At 43.6% G+C, this 10,556-nt stretch overlaps 1 long non-coding RNA gene across 1 annotated transcript; it reads right to left on the bottom strand.

Annotated features, from left to right (window-relative positions):
* Positions 1-293: 293 nt before the first annotated feature.
* LOC113895367 lies at positions 294-10,546 on the bottom strand. The gene is made up of 2 exons (XR_003511822.1): positions 8,837-10,546; positions 294-754 (listed from the first exon to the last, which is right to left on the bottom strand). It is a non-coding gene; the product is annotated as an uncharacterized LOC113895367 (long non-coding RNA).
* Positions 10,547-10,556: the final 10 nt, after the last annotated feature.

Here is a 10,556-nt window from a genome sequence, read left to right on the forward strand (position 1 = left end):
AGGAATAGACAGAGATGCACATAAAAATTTATGAACAAGAATTTATCATTGTATTTATAAATATAAAAATAGGAAACTACCAAACTAAGTGATTCGTTGGATAAATTTGGTTACATCCCTATGCTTGAAAAAAGGTAGTCTTTTCAAAATATTCTAAGAGTATTTAAATATGTGAGAAAATACTATGTATCAGATGAATAAAACAGGTTACAGAACAGACAAATATAAACCCAGTTTTTTAAAATTTCCTGTTGGTATATATATGTACACACACACACACACAGAAAACTGGGAAGATTATACATCAAAATGATTTATTGTTCCCCAGGTGTCACAATTATTTTTTCCTAAACACTTAAGTAGTTCACAAATTTTCTACAGTGATCATTAATTCCTTTACAATCATAATTTTACTATAAAAATGGATTTTAATAATAGTAGCTAATGTAGATGGAATACTTGTCATCTGCTAAGAGCTTTACATGGGCTAATTTATTTAAAGCTTAAAATAACCCTATGAGAATGGCAGTATTATGATCCCTGTCTTACAGATGAAGATACTGAAGTTTAGGGGGTTAAATAACTTGAGGATACAGAGGATCTAAGAAGTAGTGCCTTGAATCAGGCTTCTAGCGGGCTCTTCAAAGAGTGGGCTTGACAGAAGGATTGTGATCTTCCTGGCAGAGGGATGGCTCCAGCAGAGAGAATGATCTTCCTGAGAACAGCACTGGGAACTAAGCAGTCTGATGTGGACCTGAAATCCATATAGAGAAAAGACCCCAAAGGGTGCCTAAGTCAGAGCCAACACAAGGGAGCCAACTGTTGAACCTGGGGAGGGCAGGCATGGGGGAGCCAGGGCACCCACCCCTGAGGATTTCTGATGAGCCCTTGTGGAAAAGGAGGTCCCACTGATTGGAGAAATGGTTGGAGAGCAGAGATGTTTTGCTCGTGGCTCTGGCCAACTCTGATTCCCACCAGCCACTGCACTAGGATTGGCGTCCAAAGCCTTTGGTAGAGAGGAAGAGGGTGCTCTAGACATGGGACAGGGCCGAGGATTTAGCTGCGGTCTCTTATCATCACTCATGCTTTAAATATAAGCTCTGATGTGATCGTGGCGTCAGAGATAAAATGCCTTTCTCAAACTAAGTCAGCAGGATCTGGTATCCAATTTGGACAAGACAGTGGAAAATAGGCTCAGGGGGAAAAAATCCATTGGCTCCAACACCAACACACAGGAGTTGAAGAATCTGACACCTTAATATTGTAGAATAAACAAATGTAGGCATGTTTTCTTATGTTTTCTCCAAAATATCTAGAATAGATATGATTTAAGAAGGAATGAATTTTTAAAACGAGAGAGAATGGATTTTAACAGTTCTCTGCTGAAGAATTCTGGACTATTTTTTTAACATGTAGCTCAAGCATCAGCTTCATGGAAATACTTACCAAGCTGCCTCAAGCAACAAGGCCATCTCTCTTCTATAAATGTCTAATGAATGACTTGTTTACCTGTCGGACTGTCTTCCCTGCTGGAGCATAGCTCAGTGACCTGTGTTCTACACCTCTCGGTTTTCCTGCTCTCCCTGCGTCTCTTTCTGTCAACTCTCCCCCACATACATTCCTATTCGTGCCATGTGGTAAGTCCTAATTAAGTGTTGCTGTTGGAACAGAGAGCTATAGAGGTCTGGGGTGTGGTCTTCTAGAATTCCCAGAGCTGGGAACCAACCCCCCTTTTGCATCTCTGTTACTGGAGAGCCCTTCCCCAGAAAACACATGAAAAAGAAAATTCCCAACTGTATAGCAGTAAATACACAAACACTCACCAACAACTACACAAATGAATGCATGTAAAACTGGGAAAATCTGAATAAGATAGATACATTTTATGAATATCAATATCCCCATTGTGGGGTAGCTCCTCCCGGCCGCCACCCCAGGCTTCAGCAATACGTGAACCGTGAAATTCCAGATGTTCAAGCTGGTTTTAGAAGAGGCAGAGGAACCAGAGATCAAATTGCCAACATCTGCTGGATCATCGAAAAAGCAAGAGAGTTCCAGAAAAACATCTATTTCTGCTTTATTGACTATGCCAAAGCCTTTGACTGTGTGGATCACAATAAACTGTGGGAAATTCTGAAAGAGATGGGAATACCAGACCACCTGACCTGCCTCTTGAGAAACCTATATGCAGGTCAGGAAGCAACAGTTTAGAACTGGACATGGAACAACAGACTGGTTCCAAATAGGAAAAGGAGTATGTCAAGGCTGTATATTGTCACCCTGCTTATTTAACTTCTATGCAGAGTACATCATGAGAAATGCTGGACTGGAAGAAGCACAAGGTGGAATCAAGATTGCTGGGAGAAATATCAATAACCTCAGATATGCAGATGACACCACCCTTATGGCAGAAAGTGAAGAGGAACTAAAGAGCCTCTTGATGAAAGTGAAAGAGGAGAGTGAAAAAGTTGGCTTAAAGCTCAACATTCAGAAAACGAAGATCATGGCATCTGGTCCCATCAGTACATGGGAAATAGATGAGGAAACAGTGGAAACAGTGTCAGACTATTTTTTTGGGCTCCAAAATCACTGCAGATGGTGACTGCAGCCATGAAATTAAAAAATGCTTACTCCTTGGAAGAATAGTTATGACCAACCTAGATAGCATATTGAAAAGCAGAGACATTACTTTGCCAACAAAGGTCCATCTCGTCAAGGCTATGGTTTTTCCAGTGGTCATGTATGGATGTGAGAGTTGGACTGTGAAGAAAGCTGAGCGCCAAAGAATTGATGCTTTTGAACTGTGGTGTTGGAGAAGACTCTTGAGAGTCCCTTGGATTGCAAGGAGATCCAACCAGTCCATTCTAAAGGAGATCAGCCCTGGGATTTCTTTGGAAGGAATGATGCTAAAGCTGAAACTCCAGTACTTTGGCCACCTCATGTGAAGAGTTGACTCATTGGAAAAGACTCTGATGCTGGGAGGGATTGGGGCCAGGAGGAAAAGGGGACAACAGAGGATGAGATGGCTGGATGGCATCACCGACTTGATGGACTGAGTTTGAGTGAACTCCGGGAGATGGTGATGGACAGGGAGGCCTGGCGTGCTGTGATTCATGGGGTCGCAAAGAGTCAGACATGACTGAGCGACTGAACTGAACTGAACTGAACAGTACAAGATGTTACCACTGGGAAACTGGGATCTCTAGTATTTCTTACAACTGCATATGAATCTAAAATTATCAATAAAAATTTTAATTAAAAAAATTCCTATACATTATCCTTTAGGAATTGATGGGGCCCCCTGAATTCACCCACAAATAATTTGAGAACTCGCCAGTATAGTCTAATCTCTACCTTGTTGAATGGGGAAACCAGTAGGAAAGGATGTACTCAGTCATACAGACTGTTGATGGCAGAAGTGGAGATGAGCCCAGCTTTCCTTGCACTTCAGTTGGCTCCTGGGAGGAGGACAGTGCAGTCCACATTGTGTTTTTTACTTGACTTAAAGGCAGGACAAACCAATCTGGGCAACTAATACTCCCTGACATGGGGAATGAGCTGGGCAATTTGTTTGCAGAATAATTTAGTCTTTTTTTCTTCTCATTGCTTTTTAGGCTGCCAGTGCTCAGCCTAAGAATGGAAAGGACTTTATTCCCAAAGAAGATGGCTTGAAAAGGTGTAGCTCAGGGACCAGAAGCCTATTTGACTCTGATTGCCATTTGTTGTCACTATTGAGTTACTAAGTCACGTCTGACTCTGCAACCCCAGAGACTGTAGCCCTCCAGGCTCCTTTGTCCATGGGATTTCCCAGGCAAGAATACTGGAGTGGGTTGCCATTTCCTTCTTCAGGGGATCTTCCTGACCCAGGGATCAACCACATTGGCAGGCGGATTCTTTACCACTGAGCCTCCAAGGAAGCCCCTGACTGCCATAAGAGCAGCCAGACGGTGCCTACGGGTTATCCCAACAGGCTGGAAATGAAGGAACAGTAGAGAAAGAAAGAGAACAAGAGAGTACATCAGAAGGAAGGAGAGCAGAAGGGCACAGTACAAGGAGACAGTGGAGGAGGAGATGGGATGGACGTATTTAGGGAGTAGGATTGATGTGGTGGGTTGAACCACAGGCCACTCCCTGCAGTCTTTAAGGACTCTATTCTTGGAGACAGTTAGGCATTGAAAATGTCAGGTGGTTGAGTGGTCAAGTTCTTCCTTTTGTGAAAATTACTCGTGATCTGATGCTAAAGGCTCTCCAGGAGTTAAGAGTTTGGGTACTTAATACCAGTTATTTTACATTATACAAGTTACTTAATCCCTTTGTGCCTCAGTTTCATCATCTGTAAAAAGAGGATATTATATAATAGTACCTGCCTCATGAGTGGTGCGGAGAAGGCAATGGCACCCCACTCCAGTACTCTTGCCTGGAAAATCCCATGGACGGAGGAGCCTAGTAGGTTGCAGTCCATGGGGTCGCTAGGAGTCCGACATGACTGAGCGACTTCACTTTCACTTTTCACTTTCATGCATTGGAGAAGGAAATGGCAACCCACTCCAGTGTTCTTGCCTGGAGAATCCCAGGGACGGGGGAGCCTGGTGGGCTGCCGTCTATGGGGTCACACAGAGTTGGACACGACTGAAGCGACTTAGCAGCAGCAGCAGCAGCATGAGTGGTGAGGAATAAATTATATAATACATATAAAACATTTAGAAGAGTACCTGACACATAGTAAGTGCTTAATTAATGCTGGCTTTATAATTGTTGGGCTTCCCTGATAGTTCAGTTGATAAACAACCTGCCTGTAATGCAGGAGACCCCGGTTTGATTCCTGGGTTGGGAAGATTCGCTACCCACTCCTGTATTCTTAGAATTCCCTTGTGGCATAGCTTGTAAAGAATCTGCCTGCAATGCAGGAGACCTGGGTTTGATCCCTGGGTTGGGAAGATCCCCTGGAGAAGGGAAAGGTTACCCACTCCAGTTTTATGGCCTGGAGAATTCCATGGACTGTATAGTACATGGGGGCACAAAGAATCGGACACAACTGAACAACTTTCACTTAATAATTGTTACTACAGGACAGCAGTTCATTTCCTCTTGCTTGTTCCTCCAAAGATAGAGACAGCTGATAAACATCCTTCCTCTAAGAAACAACCGTCAACATGCTGGCACTACATTATCCATCAGTTTTCTCTTTTCTGCACACACTGGTCATTCTCCTGTTTGTGGAACCAATTCCACTACCATACACCACAATGAGAACTTAAAGAGGAGCACATAAGTTCATGGTAATCAAGGGGTCTCCTTACCTGGTGTTTAGAGCACAAACACTCTGTAAGGGGAAAGTTTGTTTCTTTCCATCAGACAGGAGAGCAGTATGGTCCTATTCTATTTTTGCAAATTAACTTGAAAGCCCTGTTTAGATGCCTCTATGCTTGCCGTCTATGGGGTTGCACAGAGTCGGACACGACTGAAGCGACTTAGCAGCAGCAGCAGCAGCATGCTTGCAAATCCACTTTCTTTGGGGAATCTGATTTCTAAATTTTGCCTAGCATGAAGCTAGAGCCCTGATGAACTGTTAATCTGGAAAACAAAGAACAAGATTTTTTTACTCTGGCCTCCCGCAAAATGTCCCCCTCCTTGGCAGTGTTTGCAGGAGGCTTTAGGGAACACCTCCCGTGGGCTCACCAATAAGTCCTCTATTCATACATCTCTACTCTGACAAGTGCCAGGTCTCTCTGAGGTTCCACTAGATTCTGGGGCTAGGAACTCCCAATCAAGAGAAATCTAGAGTCCTCAGAGAAGACTCCTCAGAGGACGCAGGGCTTGAGTAGGGTTCATATAGCTACAAGGGGCTATCTGGAGAGCAAGGACAGGCTGAACAAAGAGGTCAAAGTAGGAATGGAATGGATGAGCACAGCATTGGTCTGGGGGAAGAAGGGGTCCACAGAGCTGAGGAGAAGAGCTTTGAGTGAGAGGTAAGGCAGGAAAAAGGCCATATTGAAATACTTTGTGAGAACTTTTGAGAAGGTCACAGGAGAGACAAGACTTCTTTTCACAAGAAAGTGGGGGCCCTTGAGTAGTATTCCAGGGCACAGTGGAATATTTACTAGAACTGTTGGCTACACGTACTTTGGGCTTGCAGTTCCCCTAAAAGGTGCTTTGTCATGTTTACTCAGATAATATGATTTTCTTTTCACAATTATAAAAGCAATGTTTTCATTACAGGAGAATGAAGTAAAAAGAAAATAAAAGGGAGTTCCCTGATGGTTGAATGGTTAGGACTCTGTGCCTCCACTGCAAGGAGGCCTGGAGCTGCTGGAATGGCCAAAATAAATAAATAAAAAAACAATTCTGCTCACTAGAAGCAACTGCTGTTATTAATACTTCACTGTATATCTTTCTAAAGCCTCTTATAATCAGATATTTATAGTATATATTTAATAAAATTAGGACTAGATCATACATGCTATTTTATAAAGGCACTTTTTTCACTTAAAATATCTTGCAAATAATGTTCTGTCAATAAACATACTTCTATGATAAGATTTTTAATAACTGCAAAGTTGATGACAGTATTCTTCAGGTTTACCCAGCCTTTCAGAGTGATGACATTTTCTTTTCATTTCAGATTTTTTTTTTTTCCCTTTAACAGAAAAAAATATTTTCTCTGTAACTGAGAATGGTATCTGGATGTCATGGACATTCCTGGGGGACATGGTCATTTCTCTTTTTTCTTTAGCCAAACTGCAGTAGCTAAGGAAAATGGCTGATTTATTTCTATGGCAAAGTTCCTGGTCACAAAATTTGGGCCACATCTATCGAATTCTAATTTCAGGTGAAATGGCAATATAAATTTAATTTTGGGGGGAAACCAGGAAGGAGAGGAATAGGGATAGATGCGAAAGCATCATTGCATATCCTAGGTGCAGAAATCCTTGGGCAGGCCCAGTCAATCAGAGCTTGGCAGGCTTCTCACAGGCAGAGCCACTAAGCTGTTGACTTCCTGGGTCTGTTTTGAGGTTTCTGGGGCATAGAAGGCCTTGCTGCAAAGAGCGTGTTGTCAGATATGGCACCTTTTTCAGGTAGAAGATTCTAGCTGAGAGGAGCATAGGACTGACGAACTGAATTAATTCCTGGATTCATTCCTAAGTGACTTACTCTTTGTACAACAAACTTTCTGATCATTTGCTTGCTGGCAGGGAAAGAGAGAGGATGTAGTTTTTGTTCCATCTCTACTCTCTTTCCTTGGACTTCCTCCCACTTCCTCATTTTCCACAATGGTATTGTGTGGAAAAACCTATAAGACACACAGCTTGCGGGATCTTAGTTTCCAACTAGGGATTGAAGCTGTGCCCCCCACAGTGGAAGCGTAGAGTCCTAAGTACTGGACCACCGGGGAATCCCTATCTGGTGTTTTTGATAGTTATGTTCTGTTTCCAAAGACCAGAATGTATTTCATGGCAGGCATTGAAGGGCTCCAACTGACACTAAAGGATATTTAGAATCAGAGACCACTTAGAAATAATACTTACTGGATATTTATTATATACTTTCTGGTGTATTACGTCTATAATTTCATTTAATTCTCAGGAAAATCCTCTTATTTGGCTATTAAAATGATTCCCACTTTATGGATTAGAAAACTCAGAAAAGTTAGATAGCTTACCTAACCTTACACATTTAGGCAGTTGCAGAACCAGAATTCAAAGCTGATCCATCTGATGCCAGATGCTATTTCTTACCTATACAGCTCAACTTTCTGTCTTAGTAAATTCAGACATCAGAGAACTGAAAGAAACAACAAAATAAACCTAACCCAAGGCCAGGAGAAGTACCAACAAATAAAATACGTCTCATTTCTTCTCCATAGGAAGAAAGAAAGAAATGTAGTCGCTCAGTCATGTCCAACTCTTTGCGACCCCGTGGACTGTAGCTTGCCAGGCTCTTCCAGCCATGGGACTTTCCAGGCAAGAATAGTGTAGTGGGTTGCCATTTCCTCTTCCAGGGGATCTTCCCAACCCAGGGATTGAACCCAGGTCTCCTGCATTGCAGGTGGACTCCTTACCATCTGAGTCACCAGGGAAGTTTAATGTCAATTTTTATACCTTGACTAAGAGTGCCTTTTATAAAGCTATTTGCTCAAGGTTATCTTCCTCATACCCTGCCCCTGTCATCAGATGATTTTTATTTGTAGCTATGTTTAGGCAACACTCAGACTCACTGTATACTGAATTTGCCATCTTGGCAAAGATCTTTTTAGCATATTTGCTTTATTCATCCTCTGGTTTTTGCCAAGAAATAAAAAGGACAGTTCTTTTCAGCTTGCTTTTAATTTTTTGTTTCAGGTATTCCTCAGCTCTAGAATTGAGACAGGTCTAATTAGCCAAGATCAGATAAATCAAGCTGAATTTTCAGATCCATTGGCTATTTTCAATTCTACAGAGCAAAAAAAAAAAATTCTTCTAAGAAAATGATATTCTGATTTAGTTCTGTACTGTTTATAATCATATATGCTTTACTTCACTGCTTGAATGCTAATAAGAGCTTCCTAGAATTCATTCCTTAAGATGTTAAGTCATGGCATCTAATTATTTGGCAGGATGTTTTAAGTATATATAATTATATCTTCCCTTTTTGTGGTGGTGGTGAGCCAGGTCATATGCGTCAAGAGAAAATAATACCTACATTAATGCTACCAACAAGGAGCTCACAGCATTTTGGAAAAACCCACTTATTATAATTTTAGCACATATTGGGCACTCAGTACTTTTTAATCTGCCAAACTAACATCACCCCCATCTTTTTAGATAAGAAAAGTCAGGCAAAGGGTAATTATACTGACCTTGCTCCATATTTCAATCTTTAGAGGTCAGTTGTGTGAGTGTGGCTGACACCTTGCACTTGGAAGTATGAAGTTTTAAATCCTGAGCAGTACCTTGGGCAAGTCCCTTCTCTTTTTTGAGTGCCAGTCTGCTTCTTGCCTTATGAGACAGGACCACTTTTCACACAAATACAGGGCAGTGGTGAATAAGATAGCACACTGGGCATGTCTTTATAATTATGGACACCAAGTGATGCTCTTTTTCCCTCCGTTCATTCCACATGATCTTAACTCTTACTCCTCTGTGTTTGAGGATGTTAATTGCAAAACATAGTCAGAAACTGGGAAAGCGAAATTGCAATTTCCAGCTCCGGGGTAGACCAAGTCAGTCAGCTTCGCCAAACAGGCTGTCTTTGGATGAAGAATTTTTAGTCCCATATTGACTGATCTACCCTCCGCGGTCTTCTACAGCCTTGTCTGTCGTCCGGAGGTCGGCCTGACGTTCTCAGGGTTGCTGAGTGAGAGCTCTCCTCCAGCACTTTGCTGCGTGCTTGGGTCAGCTGCTATGGGGGGGTAAGCAGTCTAGAAGACAGGGACTAGGTCCAGCTCTGGCCTTGCCCTTTGAGGTTTAATGTCCTTTAGAAAGCTGTCTCTCAGGTGCTGTGGACACCATAATAGCTCTTCTGCCTATCTGTCCCCAGACCATTCTAGGAAATACTGTTGGGAGAATACATGTGCCACCAGGGTAAGATATTTTGTCTGTCTGGGTGATCCTTCTGTCTCCCAGGCATGGATCTAGCACATAGTTGGCACTCTACGGAGCCAAGTATTTCTGTGAATGCAGGGACAACGAAATGTGAAAACATTTAATAAATCTCAAAGAGATTCATAGCCAGACGGAGGTCCGATCCTAAGGTATCTGAGCTTTCTTTAAAGCGGGGATCTTAGCTGCTTCTAACAGGGTCGCGGGCAGGACGGGTGCGTTCACCTCCTCGCAGCTTTCCCTTGAGAATGAAGGCCAGAGTGGGCGGAGCGTTTACCCACTCTGAGAGAGAGTTTGGGGGGAGCGTTTCTCCTTCCCTGGAATAATTGGAGTCGGAGGGAGACGCACACCTGGGGAGAGACGCTACAAGGGGAGAGGCTTCGCGGTGCGTGCGGAGCCAGGAGTGCTACGAGGCCCCAGCTGTTGGGCCGGAATCTAGGCCTGGGGACAGGTGTGTGCGGGGGGCGGAATCAGGTGCACCGCGCGGCCTTCCCCCAACAGGTACACCCTCCTCCGCCTACGAGTGACCTAATTACAAGGTGCCGACCGCGCCCGGAGGAGGAAGTGGCTACTCCAACCACGCTACCATTCGGCGCCCATTCTTGCCCCCAAGATGCAAGAATTCCACGCAATTTCAGTACTGTTGTATCATGCAGGAACCATGCGGTCGCATTTCTAGTTTCCTTAATTTGACTTTAGTCGCCAGGTGAAAAGCCGAAGGGTATCACCTTAGGGAAGAAGTCTCCAGCTGCAAGGAGCCATCCTCGCACCCCAACCGCGCCTGCGCCATGTTCACGCCCGCGCAGCGCAGGATTTAGTGCTCCGGGATTAGCCTACATCCCAGCAGCAAGCCAGGCCCCTACTCGGTCTCGGACTTCCCTTCCCTCGGCCCCTCCCTGCTAGAGGACCACGCCCTAAAGGCCAAGGTGCCTCAGTAACCAGCGGGCTGCTTTGCGCCTGCGCGTCGAGCCCTACCTC

This window comes from Bos indicus x Bos taurus, chromosome 7 (genome assembly GCF_003369695.1).
Source record: "Bos indicus x Bos taurus breed Angus x Brahman F1 hybrid chromosome 7, Bos_hybrid_MaternalHap_v2.0, whole genome shotgun sequence".
In the NCBI taxonomy this organism is placed as follows: domain Eukaryota; kingdom Metazoa; phylum Chordata; class Mammalia; order Artiodactyla; family Bovidae; genus Bos; species Bos indicus x Bos taurus.